Genomic DNA, 22,681 nt, shown 5'->3' on the forward strand with positions numbered 1-22,681 from the left:
ACTATAAGAGCATTTTACTATGACGAGCTCTAGCCTGGTCCTGTGGACCTTCTGGGACCCCTGAAAGTCCACATGTTCTAAGACTGCTTTGAAAAGTAAAGTAATTGAAGGAATGGGGAAGGGTTTTGTTTTCAGGAGAAAGCCTCTATTGTGAAGTAAAATGCTTTTAAACAGCACCATACTCTGGATTGCAAATGGAAGAGAAATAGCAGATGTTCATCTCTCTTCCGCAATGATGACAGAGTTTTTTTTACAGGTTTCTCAAAAAGTCATTACCACATTCTTTCGATTGCCATTATGAATATTTAGTTGACATAATGCTTACAAAATGCAATTTAGACATATCTCATTGCAGAATACTAAACTACTGGTTTTTCCCTCAGTGAAGGGTTGCGTGTGACCTGAGCACAGCAGTTCAGTAGGTGAACTTTCGGAGAGGCAACAGAGGTGGAACGCATTAGTGTCACTTAGAGAAACATCAGACATTTTGGGGTCATTTTCATACAACCCACAGCCAAATAAAATGCTGTGGGAATATTTCTTAACTGAAACATTTCACCAGTTCATTTCTTGGAAAAGGACTTTATTTGAAAGAATGAAACACTGCCACTGCTTAAACAGTTTGTCTCTAGGCCAAGGAATGATCTCTGTGCTGAGTGGGCACAGCACTTTACAGACTTGATGATTAAATGATAATGGCAGCATTTCAACAAAAGCAACATTAACTGCTTATAGCAAAAGCAGAAGTGGAGATCATGCTAGAGATTCCTAAAAGAAGAAAAACGTTTTGCTCATACATCCTCTCCATCACAGAGCTGAAATGAGAGATCACTTAGCCTCTGTATCTTCCCACTTTTATGTTAATTTTTGTCTGCATCTCTTACTGATTTTGCTGTTTTTTGATCTCTCTTTTTATACATATGGCCTCACAAGGGCAGATATTTTTTGGGATTTGCTAAAAGGTAGATTTCCCCAGCATTAATAACAGCATTCCTGAAGCAGCCAAGATATGGCTAGAGAGAATTTTTGCATCAAAGTACTGTGAAAAGCACATCTCTGAAGGAATTCACTGGGGGATCACATGGTAGTTGCAGTTTCTATTGTATTTCTCTTTACATTTGTATGTCCACTTGAACCTGAATATCAAGTCAAGTTTTAGAGAAACAGAATAAATATCTGCATGAAACAGCACAAATGTTGCACATGAAAAGCAGCATAAATATGCATCCCTAGCATTTGCGAATAAATTCACGCAAAAAATGGAATGGTGGTCATAACACCCAGAAACCATAAAGAAAAAAAGGGGTCATTAACTTGATGCAAAAAGTGCATTTCATTCAATTTTAGAACTTTCTCAGGCTTAAAAAGCAGACCCTTTCTAGATAATGCTACATAGGTAAATTTTCAAGCTGAGGCTATCCTGAGGCTATGAAACAATAGAGATTTACAAAAAAATTGGGAAGGCAGAAGCCAAGAGAAGGGAAAAATCTCTCCACAATTATGTCATTCTCCAAGGACAAAAGAAAGTCTAATTGTGGGACATTTGCCACCACTTCCTTCACAGTCAGCAAAACCCTCTTAAGCAAAGAAGCAAACACAGAAGTCAGCAGCAGAATTCATTTTCATACTCATATTAATAGTGTCTAGGAATAAATTCAATTGCAACAACTTTCTCTGCTTTACTCCTGGTTAGCTGAATAATAACATGCTGAGATCTAGGCTTCATACAAAACTTTAGGAATGGCAAAGAAATAAAGATGATCATGTGAGAATTAATAGATGTCCCCAATGATTCCTCACAAAGGTAAATAATGACTGAACTACTTGTTTATATGCAGTTTGTGATTTTACAATGCAAACAAATGTGAACTTATAGAAAAAAATATTATGATGGAGCAATAACTGACAAGGAGATTTTTTTTTTTTTAGTGTGCTCCTGCAGTACACAACAGGGAGATATTATATGCCCAGATTACATACTTATTTCTAGTGCCTCCTGCCCCACCAAGTGGACTAATAGTGTTATTTTTTATCATAAATTTGTATATTTTCCTTTCGGGACTAAATGAAGTATATGTTCCCATAGCAACAAAAGTTAATTCTTTCCAAATTTAAGTCAGAGCCTTTAGCACTGAATTCCATGGAAGCTTACTTTCCTATGAATCTTTGAAATGTGCTATTATACAGGCAGCTTTAATCTGCAAAGCTCAAAGACGGAGGGGGATGGGGAGTCAGTAATCTATACATGGCATAATAAGCACATCTCTAAATGCACCATAAAATTTCTTAATCTTTCACCCTGAAAATCCATCATAACCTGAAAAATCTGTTTAACATGCCTGCTGCTGCTTTTTACAAAGTTTTTGTTCCAAAATGTAACAATGGTTGTTAGACAGTTTACAGTTTCCTCACAGAGAGCCTTGGAAAATGTGATATTCAGTGAGTTCCAGATTTCTAACAAGAGGGACAGCTATTAGGCATATTTAGTTTAAATAAGCAAATAAATACTCTTTCAGCACATGAAATTAATAGGACCAGAGAAGACTTCCAAGGACAACACCAGGATTAAACCAAATGCCAACTCACGTTCTAAAACCCTAAGGAAAATCTTACTACAGTATGTCTAGGATAAAGAAAGTTCATTTAATCAAGAATCTTAACCATTAATTCATGTCCCCTTTTTAAAAAGGTACATTCCACCTCACCTCCAGCCCTCCCAAAGTGAGTTTGATTTCTTTCTCTTTGTAGCTGAAAGTGTTCTTCACCCTTCTCATGGGAAAGCCACCTCAAGCCTTCTCCTCTCCCACTCATGCTTTCATTTCAAGTTTTGAAAGACTAAGTGACCTCTCTAGTACACGTTACTGAATGCTTGGCTGCATTTATTCTGTTCTAGTCTACATTTGTAAAATAGTTCACAAAAGGGCTAAAGCATATACTTAAAATTTAATCTAAAACTACACAAGTCAGAGAATAATTTTTCTTTGTAGAAGATAAAAGGAGGGTTAAACCATACTAAATTCCAATACTTTGGCTATGGGGGGCGTCTCATTAAACTTCCATAACCAAGCAATTTTCACTACATTCATAACAGATCAAATTCTCCCATCTCCCTCCCTGTATTAGAGTGAGTTTTATATACAGCAATGTAGCACAAAATTTATATTAAAGTTTCCTGATTTCTCAGAAAAAAGATCTCCTATCTACCATTTAGGCTGTAATGCTCATCCACTCCAGGGACACCCCAAATCACTACACTTCTATCTAATGACCACTGTCCATTGATATTTAAAATACTATTGACACTACAAAGCAACAAAATACTTGGAAAATTTTATGTTCAAACAAAAATTCAAATAGAAGATGAAAGCATTTGCCAAATGTTCTGGTACATGTGAGTGCAATTATTCTTCAGAAGAACTGGACATTAACACATTAACGACCAGCAACCTGGAAATTGCTTTATTTTACTTTTACTGTGACTATTCCCCAGTTTTGCTTTGTTTGCCCCAACGAAGGAAGCAACAGATCTGGGAACAACACAAAAACTGCAGGCTAGCAGTGGATATGGTGACAGCTGTACCTTCATGCAACCAAGCAAAGACAAAATAGTCCAGTCCACAGGGGACAAACACTAACATGTTTCCTGTAATTCTCTGAAATCACAAAAATGCTTCCTTATTAGAAGGAAGAGTAGGAGAAAAGCCTAGTCAGCACAAAATAAGGAACAGGACTCCTCCCACTGTGATGAATTTTGTCTAGAAAGGTGGCAAAGCACAGTATCTAAGCAAATTTACTGAACCGCAGCCCAAGCGGCCACTGTCCTTTATAAGGTGCTGAGACTTTCCACAGCCACGGGAAAACAGGGTACCACAAATTGCGTTTATTGCAGTTCTACAGAAGCAAAACATATCCCTTTAAGATGTTTATATATTACATATCTCATCCCTTAAGACAAACTTACTGACTGAAGGCTCACCCTACAAAAAATTATGACTGAGATGTTTAGAAAAGCAACTTTAGATTACAAAAGTACTGATTTAATATTTTTTTATTCTTTCCTGCTATTTCTCAAGATATGAGTGTTTTCATCTTCCTCCTTATAAGAGTACCACATTGAAGTGACAGCTGCTAAAAATGTACATCACTCATGCCCTTGGTTTGAAACATTAGGAATGATGGGCACAGTTCTGGTCTCAAACATCTCAATAAATCCCACCATTATTCTCATAGCAAAGCTCTAATTTTTTTTATAAGGTATTATTTGATATATGTTTGCATTCCAAAGACCAGTATGGGTATATGTGCAACATAAGCCTGGAAGACATCCAGGGTTATTTGATTTTTAAAGTTCATCACTAAGTCAGGCTTACAGAATTATGCAATAACACCAGGAATGTTCATTGCAAAGCATCAGCTGCTTTAGCTCATGCTACTATAATCTGTTTTGCATACTACAGGGCAGCAAATGCTGAAATGGGGAAGTTATATACCAGAAGCATTTCTGAAGAGTTGGTAATTTTTTAAAACCTTAAAATCAGTATAATCCAAACTATTTCCCTGGTTACTTTTCAGCTCCTCTGTGCTGATTAAACTTTCCAGACAAACCATATAGAATCACAGATATACTTCTCTAAAGCCTTTTACGTTTTTACTCCCTTTCCAACATTCACGCCTGAATTATGCATTTAATGCGAACCCAGAAACTCTTTAAATATCTCATCATCTTTTATTTAGAGACAGCTTAACATGAAAAGTCCTGTTAGAAGGATTTGTTTTACATTTTTAAAGAGCAATATTTCCTTTACAGCCAAGCTTTAAGTGGTCTTACTTAAAAGGAGTCTTAGCTTCTTTCAGGAGTTTTTATTGGATTTGCACTAGTGATAGTAAAAGCTATTTCTAATGTCTAAATCAGTAGCAATACATTTTGTTCATCTGTGTTTGCCCTGATGTTAATAATTCTTCAAGCTAAAAAACAGAAAATAACCCCCTCAAGCCCCCAACGAGGCACATAAACATTTATTTCTATGGATTTCTCTACCTTTCTGTATCTGATGTTTCCAGAGATGATCAATATGGCAATTTCCTGCCAACCCAGAAGGCTAATTACCACTCATTTTCAGAGAGCGACAAGGCAGAAGTATTAAAGTGTTCTGAAAATAAGTCAGAGAGACTCATTAAAGAGCCCTGGAATATGATTATTTGCCTTTTCCTTGGGAAAATAGGTATCTCATTACAGCTTATGTGAAGAAGTTGGGTGGTAGCACCAGTGAAATTCAAGTGGCTGGTGTGAAAAAGCAGTGACTCAAAGTATTTGACTGTGAGGGGATTTTAACTCATCGTGAATAAATTTTGGTTTCTGTATTTGTAACTAATTTCTCTTAGGTTGAAATGAGTATTTTCACAGTAGATTCCCGTGGCAGGGCATGAGTCCCTCCAACACACATACTCAGGATACCCCTTCTCAGACTACTTGTTAAGAGTGAAAGAGTTTACCCATAAGACTATTTCTTAGTGCCTCATAAGCATGAATAAGAACAAAATTGCTCATCCTTCTGCACTAAAATCATGCTGAATGCACAGGTTCAATACATCTTCCTCTCAAATCAGATGGCCTGTGCTAATCTGCAGATTTTTAAGAGAAATCTGGCACCTGTGCCTATATGTGCTAGAAATGCCCCATCATCCACCACACAACAGCAGATTTTTCTGGCCCTCTTTGTTGCAGCAGCCTTAAGAGAAAGGGCTGTCCTCTGGCAGCCTCTGCTCAGCACTTGGTTAAATGTCTGTTTGTAATCTCATTCTTAAAATAACAAGGTGAGTGGTCTGATGGAAGAAAAAAGGTGTCTTACAGAAGGCATTTAGCAAGGGAGAGGTGAGGAGGAGAGAGGCAAGACGAAGAAAGGGAATAAAATCAGACTATGTTGGGGAAGGAAAGAAATAAAATGTTTTAATATGCCATTAAAACAAACAAATAAACATGAAAAATAACTAACCCAAAACCTGTATCATTGAATCCATGACTTTTTGGCATTGTGTTGTGAATTCCAAAGGAAGGAGGTTTTTAGGTTTTCCTTGAGGATCGTGAACAAGAGATAAAAGGTGACTTAGCAGAGACATTCATCACTGGCAGCTGAGCACTCAGTGCATCTTAGATTCCTGGAGGGCTGCTTCTGGCACACAGGATTTTTTTGTGTTATGTATTTAGTTATGCAGGCAAATGATCTGCTGGATTAAGTGTGTTACTGGCTCTTACCATGCACCCACAGATGCCGATTGCTCTGCTATAAGGAATATTTGCTGCAATGCTAGTGGAGAGGTGTTGGCAGGTTCAGAGAGTGCTCAAGCACGGCCCAAATCCACCGGGTCTGTTTCAGGAAGCAAACTAGAAATTACATTTCCAGGAAAAGAATACAATGCCCAGTGTCAGAAACACTGCAGAGCTGTCCTACAGAACTCCTTTTTATTGCTCAGATGTGTAGTTCATTAGAAAAAAAAACAAAATGAAAGGCAAGGTTGGCCAAGAGAAGTAAGGTGATCTCTGGTTTGAGATTAGCACTTGGGGTCTTTCACAGAAGAGATTCGACAAATTGGCAGGAGAAAAGTTTGAAGGAAAGCTCATGGGGACTGCAGGAAAAGAGCACTTAGGGTTAAGGTTTTTCTCACAAGAGTATTAAAACAAATTTTCCAGATCCATCTTAATTTAATCCAGCATATATCCCTGTTCTATCTGGCATCTTGGAGGCTCCTCAATATAGTGAGAGCAACCCACACAAATAAGATGGAAGTTTCATGTAACATTAACTATTTAAGACAGCATTACTGCTGTCAAAACATGTATTTATTAGAAATGGATAAGTGGAAAGGAAATCCTTCTATTCTGCTCATTTTATCCACCTCATAATTTCTAATTAAATGGAGCCTGCATCTCAATTGCTCTGGCTTTTGGAATTAAAGAACTGCAACTCCTGTGATAAGCTCTTCCCTTGTCTCAAAATCCAAACCATTTAATTTGCTTAATACACTTAAGTTTGTAATAGCTAAAATTGTAATTTAAAAACAGTAATGTAGCTTTTTTTTTAATAGTGTGATCTGAAAATAAGCATATATTGGTGAATTTTTTTTCCTAAACAGCTTGAAACCTTTAATGTCAGTCTTGTATATCATTTTGACTCCACAAGGATGTAAAGCAGGTAGATTTGTTGTGTGGTATAGCGATTTATTTTAAATCATAGGATAGTTTTTGCTAAAAAACAGAGCCTGCTCTTTGAAAAACACTGTATTTTAAATACACAGAGATAGCTGAAGGGAACAGTGAGAGATCAGCAGGTGTTACAGAGACATTCTTCTGCCCTGCTATCAAAGCAATGCCACACTCCACATCTTCATGTCAAGCAGGTTAAAAAGCAAATATCTCAAAATAGCTCCATCCTCACCAAGTGACCCAAAATAACCTTCAAACGGAATTTTTTTGTAAGATTACCATAAGTTGAATTTCCTGGAGAGCTTTTAAAAATGTGCTCTCAGCAACTTCAACAGCTTCCTTTGAAAAACTAGCCTATGTACGGCATTTGATTTCAGAGGATTTGCACTTAAATACACATTTATTAGAGTTCAAAAATATGTGCCTACCCAAGATACAAGATGATTTTACTTCCTTTTTTTTTTTTTTTTTCTAGAAAAACTTCACTGATAAACCTGACTTGATATTGCTAGGAGATTGCCAATATCTTTGAAAGCAAAACTGGAAAGTGTTCTGTAGTAAGATTTTTTTTAAATCACCATATAAATGTGAATTGCATGATAATGAGACAAAGTGGAATCTTAAATATTCTTAGTGACAGTGTTCTTACTAAATAATAAGTATGACGCCTCCTAAGTATCAAAAGGAGGATCCAGTTTCACAAAATACCAAATTATCAAACTGAGTAACCAGTACTTAGAGGGAATTTAAGGGTTTCTGAAGGATACACTAGGTGAACAGTTTGCCCGAAAAAAGAAAAAAAGGAAGTATATGTAAATTTTCCTTATAAATGTTTTAGAATAGCATTCTTCAGTTGAAGAATAAGTCCAATTTTAAGCAACAATTGTTGTTTTTTCTAGAAAAGGGCTGAACGGAACTAAAAGTCTCAAATCCTATTAAAAGCATAAACAACAAACCCATACAATGTGAAGGCCCCAGCACAAAGAAAAACCTTGGGTTTATACTTCAAATTAGAAGTGCAAGGGTCTTGTGTTTTCCAGTGAGGCAGGAGAAGCCCATTTACAGCCAAGGGTGCGAAGAGCTGCACCAAGCAGAGCTCTGGTCCTTGCACCCCTCCAGGTCTGTACTACCTCACCATCCTTAGCAGCTTTAGGGGCATCTTACTGAGCATTTGGGAGCTGCTTAGCGTGTCCTTTGGTTGAGATAAATTGAAAATTATGAACTGCCAATCACCTCCACAAAGATGAATATAAGACAACAAGCTAAACAGCTCTTCTCTGAATGAAGCCACCAGGCACATCCATTTGCAGCCAGACTTTCAATCCCAACACAGCAGAACACAGCTTGAGGCACAAGGCTGACTGCAGTAGGGCCTTCCAAATTCTTACAATAATATTCCTTTGGGGGCCAGGAGGCATTTCACTATATAATGATACATACATGGGGCACTCTTTCTGTGAGTGAAAGCTGGTTCAGTACACACCATTGACACCAGTCAGTCTGACTTTGTGACCACTTCTCAGTGGCACCAAACACACTGGCAGCACTTTACAATACCCTCCCTAAGCCACTGGTTTCAGGCCAAAGGGAAATGGGGAACATGGCCAGAAGAGACATCTGCTGAACACTGGTAAAGTTGTCCCATTCGACTTGCTGGAAAACAAGTTATTCCAAAAAGGAAGCCATGCTCAACTGGCTTGAGGACACTTCTGAAACCTATGGAAAGAGAAATTTCTTAAAGAGAGTACAATCCATGCAATACCTTTCCAGTAACTTGAAAAAAAATTTCTTTTCACTAAGTGAGTATAAAGTATGAAAATCTAAGCCAGTGGTATCTATGGGAAGGTAAAGCTCAGCACCAGTACTGTCATAATACCTGAGATAATGAACTGTTGTTCAGAACAAGGTGTCAAGGCTAACTCAAGCCCCATCTGGTCAGGATGGCTGGATTTTACCTTAAATTAATCCCAGTTGGCCTTTAATCACCCACTGTGTCCAGGGTAACCCTGGAGAGAGCCTGCACAATCCTGCTCCTCGGCTCACCAGCTAAGGATGTGACCACCAGTCCCATGGACCCTGTGTCACCCAAACCCCATGGTGACCCTGGGTAAGCAGAAAGGCTCTCCCCATGCCCAGTTAACAAGGCTTATGTAATAAATGCAAAACAGATGTGGATTAATTCATTCTTAGAATAAGTTTGATAGCTTGAAATACTTTTCTGCACCTTCCTAGTCTTCTTTACTGTTGTGGTTTAACTGCAGCCATCAGCCAAGCCCCATATAGCTGCTCACTCACACACCAGCAGGATCAGGGAGAGAATTAGGATGGTACGAGAAAGAACTCATGGGCTGGGAAAGTAAAAGTTGTGCACAGAAGCAAAGCAAAACAAGGAATTCCTTCACTGCTTCCCATGGGCATGCAGGTGTTCAGCCATCTCCAGGAGCACAAGGTTCCATAACACACAACGGTGATTTGGGAAGACAAACGGCATCACTGCAAACGTTCCTCCATTCCTCCTTCTTTCCCCCACTTTATACACTGAACCTGATGCCATATGGTCTGGAATATCCCTTTGGTCAGTTTGGGTCACCTGTCCTGGCTGTGTCTCCTCCCAGCCTCCCATAGAGTGTGGCAGTACAAAAAGCAGAGGTGGCCTTGGCTCTGTGCAAGCTGTGCTCAGCAATAACAGAAATATGTCTACATTATCAACCCTGTGTTCAGCACAGATCCAAAACACAGCCCCATACAAGCCACTGGGTAGAAAATCTACTCCAGCCAAAACCCACTGGGGAACTTAATAAAAAAAAAAAAAAAAAAAAGATGAAAAAAAGAAAGAGAAAAAGAAAATGTTGAAGAAATATTCTACCACCTTGCCCACTTTTTGTGTGTATGAAGGTTCCCAAAAGCAATGTTATGAAATGTGAATTATTTCACAGTTGTTTTCACCATGTTGAATAGTGCTGGGTTTGCATTCAAAATACAACAGCTACAAGTGAAGTGATTTTTTTTTTTTTGTGCTATGGGGTATAATTTGCCATAAATAATAATAATAATAATAATAATAATAATAATACAGATCTTTTTCCTAAGCCTGAAGCAGAAAGAAGAAAATATCAGTAAACTTTTTACTATCAGCAGAAGTCTGACAAATCATTGCTGTTATCTGTTTATTCTTGCTAATTTAGCAGAACAACAACAACAAAAAAATCACTTTATTAGCCATACTTTTTCCTAGTAAAAAAAGCATTGTTTCAAACCATACATTTAAAATGTTTAACACACTTTTGGCAAGCATATGGGCTCTGATTGTCAAACATATGCCATAAATTCATAGGCAGAGTTAGGGCAAATCATTTGACCTTCTTGTGGCTCAGACAATCCAGCTGTAAAATTAGATGAAAGCAGAACTGAAAAACAGATGCTGCTGCATCCAGTTTGAGCTTTCTTGAGCAAACAGCATCTTAAGAGAGCAGAATTAATGTCTTGTATGAGCTGCAATATTTTATTTGATGGTTATCAGCACAATCTCTAAATTAAAATAAAAACCTGAAAAACTTTGCAAGCCTGCCGCACATATTATATTGACTTTCCTAATTCATTAATTATTTACGTGTTTCCAAAGACAGGCAGTAGCCACCTAGAGAACTGAGCCTATTGGGCCTTTGGCAAGGAAGGTTTGCCTGGAGTGAGTTGGATACCACAGTCTAAACCATCTGTCACATCCTCTCTGGACCCTCAAGAGCTTAAAGGGGCATCCAGAGAGAAGAGCAGGCCAAAGCACCTGGCGTATGCATTGGTTTAGCTCATTTTCTAGGCAGTCAGCCGCCCCAGAACCTTCACCTGGAATGTGAAATTCTTCTTTCCTCTTACCAGGTCATAGGGAAATCTACTTTTTGCTCATATCTGGGTGGCCGGCTTCTGCTAGGCTACAGAGTGTTGGCAGCTGTAAGAGTGTTCTGCAATGTCCTATCTAGCCAGCTCTGCCTTCCCTGCTAGGAGGAATAGATCACACCTGTGCTACCACTGCAGCTGTACAATCACAGCCGGTGGAGTTCTTAAAAAGCTTTAAACCACAGTTTGCTCCCAGGCAGGAAGGCAGAACTTGAGCAGGGGTAGCTGCAGGCACCCACAGGGCAATACGAGTTGTCACCTTGCTGGTTTTGGCCTTTCCAAGTTTATATTGGGAAAATAAATCCTGATGGATATTTAAGAAAGAAAAAAATAAAACAAGACACCACTAGAATGTACATCCCACAAGTCAAGTTTGCTTACTTGTGTTTGAACTTGGAAATAAACATTACTCCTACTTCAAAGGCAAATGAGGCAAGCATAGCTGAATTTGCACCTTGTCAGTTGACCTCGCTTTTTGGACATGGGAAAACTGTATTTGGATTATTTTCAAGAACATCATTTAGAACAAGAAAATAAAGAAAAAACTCCAAGTTCCACCTACGAAAGAGTGAAATTAAGTATGTTGCATGTTTGGGGATTTTTTTCCCTATCCTTTTCCATTTCTTGGCTACATAAGTACTCAATCAATTCAGCCAGAACTTTTAGCCATGTTTACCTCACTCCCTTTTCCAAACCAGAAATTACACCCTGCTCAGTAAATGCCTTCCCCTACTGGAAACCAAGCAACCATAAACGGGGTTCTGATTTTGCTGTAGCTGTTTCAAAGCCTTAAGTACCACAGGGTCCTCACTGATGACTCTGGGTCTAGGACATAATGTAATTAAACGCAACAGAGACAGAACACTAAAACAAGTTTCAACTTCTTTGTTTTTTAGTAATGCTGTCCAACTGTGCCAACAGGTGTAGTTTTCATTACAAAGAATAAGGAAATGCTAGTAATTACTGTACTGTATTTTTGTTGACAGCAAAGAAAATAAATTCTTTCTAAATATATTAACCCTGTTTTTGCCCTACAGGAATAAAACTGATGGAAATACATTCCTCTTATAAGGAGGAAATACATTCCTCATACCTTTGGAGCTGTTTATGAGGAAGGAGTTATTATATTAATTATTCTGTCATTCTGAAATTTAAATCATGTAGCAATATTCAGTATCACATCCTAAGGGCACATTATATTTTCAGATAAAGATTTTTTTATTATTTCAAAAAAAGATCTTTTTTTTTAAAAAAATTGCATAAATTCTTGTCATTTTATCTAATTTGGTTCTTTCATGCAGCCAATCCATCACTTGATTACTAAGATAGCTTTTGCAATTGAACACTGATTTGCCAGGGAATGTATGCATATTTTTATAGTTTCTTGAAAACAGAGTTTAAAGAATAGTGCAAATTCCCTGGAAAGCAAGCTGTAGAGAGATGAAGCCAAAGTCTTTGGTAATAAATGTCACAGTTTAATCAAAAAATAAAATAAAGGGAGAAAAATTGCAAGCTATATAATTAAGGGATTCCACTAGAAAGGAAAAGAATTCATCACATTTCACCAATGAGAAAATATAATCTTTGTTTGTTCTTGCCTGTTTAGATTATATAAACTCTCATAAACCAACTTCATCTACCACAGTGTATGATGCTACAAAATCAGTTTTGATAAAATACGATCTAACACTAGATGTACAAAGATATCCTTTAGTGAATGAACAAACAAAAAGATGGCATTACTTGTTTTGCAAAGAAGACTGCAGGAAGTTCACATAGGATTAAACCTCACCTTAATTCCCCAACACTTTGAGCATTGTGGGTAGTTAATATTTGTATGTTTCTAGTTATCTACGAATTTTAATTAAACATGAATGTTTCTGTCAAACGGCAAAGAACTTCATTTGATATTCCAACCCAGTCCTAAACTCTTAAACAAGAGGTTAAATACCTCAAGTAGTTCAAGAGTTCTATCAGTAGAGAACAAGAAAATTTCATTTCTTTCTAACGGTATTTTAGTAGTGGGGACAGCTCATTCAAATGAGAGAGACTAGAGCAATGAAATTCTACTTCATATGATATGGAACTGCCTCTCTTTGGGGGCAATCTTGGATTCTCAGTTCCAGAACAGCCATTCAGCCTTGGTGTCTCAGTTCAAATACTTACCTGGACACAGCTTGTTTGCTTAAGAGCAATTTCTGAGGAACTATTTAAAGCCCTTCTCGAAAAGCTTTACTCTTCCCATCAGAATGATTTAAAGTCCATGATAGGTCACAGAGTTAAGTCATCTTTTTGGAGGGCCAAGGGACAGCTGGTAGCTGAGAAGCTGAATAAAAGAGGCCTGCCATGGCAAAACAGGGCTGAGCTTCACCGAGTACGTGTCCATAAGGAACCAAGCAGAGAGTTTGGCTGCACGTTTCTCCCCATGAGACATTGCAAAAGAGTTGATGTGCAAGGCAGGGAATGCCACTGGCACTTGAAGCTTCTGGGGAAGGGGAGAAGGCAGGCTAAAACCAGATTAAGAGAATAAAGATCAATATCCTCCTAAAAGTTTTAGCATTTTCCTTTTTCTCCTTATGGTTACAATCTGTTTTGTACTTGAAGCCTTACACCCAGTTGTAAGGCTGTGCCTGAGCAACCGATGTGGAGCAGCTCAAGGGCCATTGGCTTCAGCTGCATCTCAGCTGTTGGTTTATCCACAAGAACACCAAAATCCATGCAGAAGAAAAACCTTTTTAAAGACAGAATTTAAGACTCTAAGGCTGCCATGCTGAATAGATTATTGGACAATCTTTATTAGGAAGAAGTGGTCATCTATAGAGAGCGTGACCAGGTACCTCCTTCTGTCAGAGAAGGCTGAAATGGGTGACAGAGCTCTTCCATACTGGCAATGCTGTGGGTTTGCAGCATGATGGGTGTGGGTATCCCACGTGCATGAAAGAGAGCCAGGAAAAATCTTTTATGTCAGTACTATTTCAGTGTGAAAATGAAGTGATTTGGTTAAAGCATTTCTTATTCCTGAAAAAGTTAGCCAACGAGCACCAGAAAACCCCAGAAACAAAAACAACTTCCCCCAAATCAGGAATACACCCAAGAATGTAGATGGCTTAGGAGTGCAAGTGACTGCTTTCATAGTCAAAGGCAGGGACCTTCAACAGGCCTTAGATATCTGTATGAAAGGAGAAAATACAGGAAAAGGCAGAGAGTAAGGAAAACCTCAGAGGAATAATTTCTGATATTGTGTACGAGATTCCATCAGGAACCTCTGGAAAACTTCCAGCTGAGGGGCAGAGAATATTCAAACACTTTACTTTCACATAACCAAGATGTGTTTTTGCATATCCATAGCTCTTTAGTCTCCCTGCTAACTTTTTATGGAACTTGCAAATTACTATTAATTCAGAAAATTAATCTCAGAATATGATGCTGTACAATATTAAAATCTTTTTTTCCCATAATTTGTTTAGTGTATAATCTTACAATAATCTTTTCAGCCATCAAATCAAAAGAAAAGAAAGCAAACTGACTAACAAAATGTTAGCAAAATGGCTAACAGTTCATATTGCTTGGGGTCACCTTTTACAATGAAGATGTGAGAAACATAAAACCAAACTCCAAAAATCTTTATTTCTAACTGATGGTTGATTTCTAATTATATGAATAATTAATAAAATAATTTAAAGAAAAGTCAGTATAGGCTCAGAAAGTAAATGCAGATCAAAGCCATCCTACATTAATAAAATATTGAGCTGCATAATATCCCTGAGCTGAGTGGGTTTTTTGTCAGGAAGATAAGTTAATTGGCATTCTGACCTTTCACTTTTAGTGCTGACCTGAGGCTAGCAGGAAGGACAGTTGTTCTGGAATGAAGTGTGTGACAAGATGTTAAAATTTTTATTGTCTCAAACAGTCTTTTGCATTCATAGTCGAAGAGCCTGCAACAGAACTGAGCCTGTCTGTGACTATCGAGCGCACTGTGGCAATGTCAAGGACTTCTTTCATTATTTATATTTTTTTTGTTCAATTTGGCTGATGTTTGTTTTCCCGAGACCTGGCTGATCTCACTGGAAACTGTTCCCTTTACCCAGCTACGACAAAGTTCAGAGACCGTGCACGCATGAGGGGTGGCAATCAGTCAGAGAGGAGAGTTCTGTGCCCAATCGATACTCCTGGTACGCACCGACAAGCAGCATAAGCGTCATCTCCCCTTCCCCCATCCCCCAGTAAATGGACTTGCAAAATGTGCACTCCAGAGATGGAAATGTTATCACAGCACAGGTCAGTAAACTATTGATGGGACTAAGCTATGTCTACTGATGTACAGGGAATGATGTGTGGCAGTTTGATCTAGCAAGGGGACTGTTTTGTATGCCAAACACAACTCTCTGCTTGGTTTTGTCTTTTTGGTTCACTTTACAATGCTTCAATGTCAAAGCTTCAGCAGACATGGGATCATATTGTAGGGATGTCTGCAGCACAGGTTAAAAAAAATAAAATAACGTTTTTTTGTAAATTGCAATGTTCTAAAAAATTAACTTCTAGTTTATCATGCCTTGAAGTGTCAGAGCCTTCATAGTGCTCTAACTTCATCTCGTACGCAAACGATGACTTGCAATGACTAGATAGTCAAGTTTACTAATGTTCTAATTATGTCAGTGCAAATTAGATATACAGTAGTTTAAATTGCTTTGATAATGCCTGTAGGGTGACTACAATGAGAGAAATATCAGGTTAGACATTTGGGTCACAGCATGTCAACCTTTCCTAACAAAGTTGACTTTTTCTTCTGATTTTAGTTTTGTCATAAGTTTTAGATCCTAAGTTCATTTTGTTTGGGGGAGGAAAACAAATCGAAACCATTGGAAGTCATTTTATAGTAAAGCATTTCATAATGTATAATTTAATAATATTTCCCCCTACACACACACACACGTGTCTGGTTCTCTTTTCCTGTGTTCTGTGTAGTGCTCAGCTGTGGATAGAAACAGCTTGGAACTGCAGACTTCCAGAGTCCACCCCACCACTGCGGGCTTGCAAGAAGAGCCATTCCTCTCCTCATGGAGGGACCAAGGGCTAGTTAAAATGGAAGCTCATATTCTTGACAGAGAAAACAAAAGTTATTCTGATGTATTTCTGAGCAACTGGCCAACTCTGACTATTTCCTGCGCACTAATGAATCATGCAACAGGGGCAGCCACAGGACAAACTGTATCATATAGGTATTACAAAGCCCACCCATCATATGCCACAAGGAATTCTGTTCCTGCTAAAACCCTCTCTTCAGGGCAAAATGATTTCAGCACCCTTGTCCTCAACTAACTTATCTGCAAGTGGTACAGTCTGGAGTTCTAAAAAATAGACTCTCCAGCGTACATATCTTACACTTACACACACATGTTTGTAGGCATGTGTGCATGCATATGCATATACCTGCAGTCACACTGCATGCAAGCATTTTTTACTATATACTTGTGATAAATGCTAGAGAAAAAAATCCCTTTATTACTTTATGACATCACATTCCCACTGATTAACGAAACTCAGCCTCCTAGACTCATTCACCTGTGTTGGCACAAAATTGAACCAGCCCTCCAAAAAGAGATTTCTGGGGTGAGGATTTCACTCTGTGTAAAACCACACACGACTATTGCTACTAGATCTGCTAAGGACAAGACAGCAGCAGATGGCATTCTCCAGGCAGATGCAAGAGAGCTATGCCTCCTCAGCTAATAGAACATAAGCCAACTTGAAACCAGAAGTCCTGTGAAAATATAAGTGCAGTCCTGGAGCCTGAAATAATAAGCCTTCTGGATATTCAGCATATATCTATTTTGGCTGCGCTGGGATTACCACACAGCTTTTATAGTGTCCTGCCACTTCATCTGTGACTAGAGCAGAGGCTGTGCCTACTGCAGTCTCCCATATGGATATGGATGATAAAACTGTTTAGCTACACCCATGATGACAAACCAGCACCAGGATGTGATGGTACACATTGCTGACACTCTCTTCACATACATTTGCCCTCTGCCAACCAGATGCACCCAGAAAATACCCAGGGATAATTTCAGGGATTATCATGGATTAAGAGCCACTGTCAGCAGGCAGAAGAGACCAAGCCATTCTGTTTCGGAAGAAAAGAGACAAGGGAGGAAAGGAGGGAAATTAACCACATGGAAAAGGCTGTGCTACACCTTTTATCTGCGTGGACAGATGACAGTTTTCTCCATCTATTTGTTATAAAAGAAAGACCCTTTGAAGTCTACCTTCCAGATTCTGACAAAGAATTTAGAGAGAAATTATGAAGAATATAAAGATACAGCAGTACAACCATGTCCTTCCTTACAAATACAATATTTTAAACAGTTATTCAAGTGAGCACCCATATAATTATGCCACAGAATATAAATAAGAAGCAGATATGTGAGAAAATTATAGGGCCTAGCCATTATTTTTCTCCTGGATCACAAATGTACCTTCTTTTGATGGACTGGGATGTTCTTTATATGCAGCTGAAACTGTAAAAATTAATTAAACAGAACTGGATGTAAAGAGAGAAATCAGGCCATATAGCTGTTGTGATGTATATTCTTTACACAAAACTGCTATACTTTTGAGTTGTGGCAACTGTTTTTAAGTGATATTCCTGTATATCCTCTATTTTTCTTCATCGGCCCATCTTCCTCATCTTTGTTTTTAGAATTACTACAGGAATATCAAAGTAATCTTACTTTCCTTGCAAGGTAGGCCAGGTGGTCTTTAATGGTCCTTCCCAACCCAAACCCCTCTATGATTCTATGTCTCAGCTACTCTCCTGTAAAAGACAAGGTTTACAAAATTACCCACTGAAAAAGAAACACTGGGTAGGTTTATTGGCTTCGAACAGATTGCTAAAGGGACATCATGGAAAACACTTAAGTGCTCGAAAAGGTATTGATTAAATGTAAACTAGATGTGTTTCAAGTGCTCAGATAGCCAAGACTCATGTTTTAGGGAACATGGAGAAAATAAATTCAATCAGAACATGTATCTCTCATGGAAAAAGTGGAAAACATTAAACTCAAGTAGCAGTAGGCAGAAATAACTTACATATTATGGTAAATTCATGGACTCACTGAAATTTAATAACAGTAAATTTACCTATTGCCAGACACCACCCTCTGAAACCTATTACTGTGATCCAGAACATAAATTCTTCTCCATATGCAGTCAAATGGCAGCTGTATGAAGCCTACACAGCATAAAGAAAATTGTACAGATGTACTTTTGCAAAGAAAAGCTGAGAATTATGGTGCAAAGCAGAGAAATGGCCTTACTGTGGTTCAAAGGGGTCTTTTACAATTATGTTCTTTCTGTTCTCAAACTTCTAGCCCCAGACCCCTTCCCTCCTTACCTCACCTGTCTAAAGCTCTTCTTTTATGTAAGTGCCTCGTATATGTGGTAACTTACATTTTGGAATAGGTGTGTGTCTTTCCCTCAGAGTAGATGCAAATTTTTCTGAATTTCACTATTTACTTTCATTAAAAAAAAACCAAAAAAAACCCAAAAAAACAAAAAACAGCTAAGAAAGAGCACGTTATCAAAATAAGTCTAAGAAGATCACAGAGTGAGTTTTGTTCAGATATCCTGATAGGGGTACAGAACAAGTTTTGATGTAGAAGGAGTTAAATGTGAATTATAAAGGCAAAAAATAACCAAAACAAAACAAACAAAAAATAGAAAACAAAAAACAAACAAAAAACCCATGCACATATCACAAAATCTATTAGTGGGAGAACAAAAAGAAAAGAATGGAAAGTTTCAGTCTCTGTATTCATTCCTGGATCACAAATAATCTGAAGACTGTTTAAAAATGAATAATGCTAGATCTGCATCTTTGAACTATCTACTATGCAATGACTGTATTCTGTTAAATACATAAGGGAACACCTGTGATAAACAAGGTACTTTATCAATTTATCATCTCTCTCTTGATATGCTTCCCTAAATTACTGCAAAGGAGATCTAGGCAGTGAGGTTACCTGCACAATTAAATTCCTTGTGGGATTGCAGGAAAGGGCTGAGGAGGAGAGAGGGAAAGAACCACAACAATAAACAGAGTCAGAGCTCCATAATCAATGTGCTAAAAGGAGTTCTGAACCTGATGAGATTGCCCACTGCTCAACGCAAAGTGATTATGCTTGCTGAGAAGTTTTCACTGGAATTTTTTGGGGGCAAATTGGTGCAAATTGACATCTTGCATAGGAATCACCTCAAAATAATTTCAATGACTCTTTGGTATCACACTGCTCTTTGCCTCTAGTTTCAACCAGGGTCCTGCACAGGGCTGAAAAAACAGGATACAATTTATACACTTGCCATCTGTGAAGGGTATGACTCATAAAAAATGCACAAATACCTTCTGGGGTGAGATTTCTTGGTCGTTATTGCATAGGGGAGACATATTTAAAGTGCACACTTTAATCTATATGGTTCTAATCCAGAACTGCTGGAAGTCAGTCCAAGAGGAATTCCGTATTTTGTCCGGCCCTTGCATTTAGCTAAACTTTTGCCCAGCCAAGTGATTTTGACCTGTTATTCCCAGCCAGGCAATCCTACTACTCACTCCCTGCCTTTCTTTTGTAATTATCAGGTCAGTGTTACAAAAAGGAAAAAAAAAAAAAAGAAAAAGAAAACAGAATGAAAGCACTTCAACCCCCCTAATCACATCAGCATTGATTACATGAATATTGAACACATTGTACAAGGGGAAGAAAGATGTCGCTGTGCAGAGTACCTGATCTTCTGTTTGTTTAGTGCAGTGTAGAGCTAAACAGAAAACTAAAAAGAAAATAAATTAAAAGGACACAAATTTCCTGAAATTTTCAATACCTCACAGGCTGAGGATTTGTATTTTTTTGGAGTGAATGTGATGTGGGGAGCCACTGTAGCTTGCACAAGCTCCCAAAAGTGACCCTATTCCAAAGAATTTGCTGCCCAGCTAGAGTGCTGCTGTCTGACTATACACAGACTGCTCCCGTGTCAGAAAGTGGAGTGCCTTCTATAATTAACAGATAACTCTTATTTGATAGCATGCCAAGAAAATAATAACTTTGCTACAGCAAAATGTAAAACTCTGTCAAAAGGAGACATCTATCTGTTTCCACAAGTCCCATGGTGATTAGTTTGGCCCTAATTAACAGCAGCTTTCTAAAGTGAGAGATAATTGCTGGCACACGTAACGTAGATTTCAATAGCTAAAATGAGCAATAACGAATATTCACTTTGAAGCTTGCCTGACAGGATGCTTAGACTACAAAAAGTTAAAGTAGTACCTTGACTACAGCTGATAAATGAGATTCCTTTACTGTCCTCCACTTTCCATCAGTATTTCAGCACTATCACTTTTAATGCTTCAGGTCTGGAGCTTTGTCTCTTAAAGTCAGAGATTTATGGCAAGTGAGAAATGTCCATATTAAAAAGGTAAAAGGAGATTCAGATTATATCCTTCTCTGACCATTATAATTAATAGCTGGATCTTCAGTTGTAACTAATTGAACGGAGGTCAGTGTGTTGCCATGGTAATCTCCTAGCCAAGCAATTTTACCCATTTTCCAGTCTGCTGCCCCTTTGGAGAACTGCAAGTTAGAAAATGTTTTAATTGCAAGATTTGCAAATGATGCAACATCTGGGCTGCAGATTTCCATATAAAGGAAGAAGATTAATGGGATTATTAACATATCTGTGCAAACCCTTGAAGTGCTGAATATAATTACTGAACACCAGCATTTTCACTGATCATCTGTGTGACATGTTGGAAATCCATATAACTAAGGAAGAAAATTGCAGATGGGTATTTTCCTTCCTCTATGCCACTAGTAATTAGAAGAAGTGTCATTTTATTGCTGCCTTGGAATAATAGGGAAATATCTTTAGTCACGTCACCAGAACAACAATATAACTTCTTTACTTTTACTGTTGTTTCATTTGATTAGATTTGAAAGCAAGTCATGTTAGTGAACCTTAAATTCTGATTATTGATTTTGAACTTCTTATTCCAAAAGCACACAAACAGCAAGCAACCAGCCCTCCACTCTGTGTATATCTAAACGTATTTTTTAAAAAAATTCATTTTCGTTCTAACTAATCAAAATCAAATTATTACCCTAAAAAAAACCCTGACATATACACATGGGAGTCTAACACCACTCGAGAATCTTACAGTAGTTGCATGAGAATAATAAAATTATTTATTAGAAAGGAAAAATAACCCAGGAATATTTGCATACACAGGAAAAAAATTGAATACACAGTTTGAAATATCAACTATGAAGTTAATGTATTTATATCCTGATGGACTGAAGAAAGTACAAACTTGCACTGCAGTCGTTCTTCAGAATGGCAGAAGAGCCAAGAGCTCGCTTGCCATGACAGCTACAGATTCTGTTCCTTCACAAAAGCAGCAGAAACTGTTTCTTCTTTTCTCAGAATGTAACAGAGTGGTCATGTAAAAGGCATGGGCGACTTCCAAAACCATGTCGAAGGCACTGGCAATTTGAAGTCTCATCTACCTTTCTCCACTTTCCTTCAGCTATTGAAGGACTTGGCAAGATTTTCAAGAGAAACCAGGTGATTTAAGATTACAGTTTCCATTATTAGAAAAGGCTTAGATAATGAAGTAATTCCAATTTAGTTTCCTAAATAATTATAATGCTTAATTTATTCAACAGTCAATTAAAAAAGTATAACATTCAAAGCTCAGTCCCGCAACAGATTCAATTGCGGGGTACAATGAACTCATCTCTATTTGAGGTATAGATTGTGTTGAAATGCAAAATTTATTGTCTGTACATTTGTGATGGGACCTACCATGTCCCTTGGAAATATTTTTCCATGCTTTCTGAAACTAAAACTATGGGGCTAAGAGCAATATTTCTACCCAATTTAAAGATTAGAGCTTTTAAAATATTTTCCACTCATATGACTTTGCATAAATGTCTTCTAATACCACCTCATAACAATACAAGAACTAGTCATTTATACCGATGTAAATTTAGAATCACTTCTGAAAACTTTGAGGAGGCCTCAGATCTGCTAAGCTAACATGAACTCCTCTTGTCTTGGTGCAATATCTTTGCAAGGGACATAGAATCACTCTGTTCTACACATCTGCAGAACAGCCCCCTTTCCTGACTAGAGACATATTCTCCCTTTGAAATACTTCCTTGACAAAAATTACAGGATATCGTAAATCACGTTTTGCCTAGATTTTCAAAAGGAAAAAGTCAACAACTTCTGGACCCTACAGAATAATGAAACAATTTTAAGATTTCTGACATGCCCACTGATGTAGATCTTAGTGATGCCTTTTGAAGATTTCTCTGATTTCAAAATGTGGCATATTGACTCTGGCTGGATGCTAGGTGTCCACCAAAGCTTCTCTCCCCTCCTCAGCTGGATGGGGGAGAGAAAATATAACCAAAGGCTCGAGGACTGGGACAATGGCAGGGGGAGATCACACTGACCTTGGTAACACAGCCAAAATACAGTCTTTGGAATCAGCTGATGTTTATGTAAATAGGGACAAAGCTCAGGAAGAGAAATTAGATG

At 38.0% G+C, this 22,681-nt stretch overlaps 1 protein-coding gene across 10 annotated transcripts in view; it reads right to left on the bottom strand.

Annotated features, from left to right (window-relative positions):
• Window positions 1–22,681, bottom strand: part of ROBO2 (roundabout guidance receptor 2) — a 1,042,619-nt gene that overhangs the window by 665,676 nt on the left and 354,262 nt on the right. The window lies entirely within an intron of this gene.

The sequence above is a fragment of the Corvus cornix genome, chromosome 1, assembly GCF_000738735.6.
Source record: "Corvus cornix cornix isolate S_Up_H32 chromosome 1, ASM73873v5, whole genome shotgun sequence".
In the NCBI taxonomy this organism is placed as follows: Eukaryota; Metazoa; Chordata; class Aves; order Passeriformes; family Corvidae; genus Corvus; species Corvus cornix.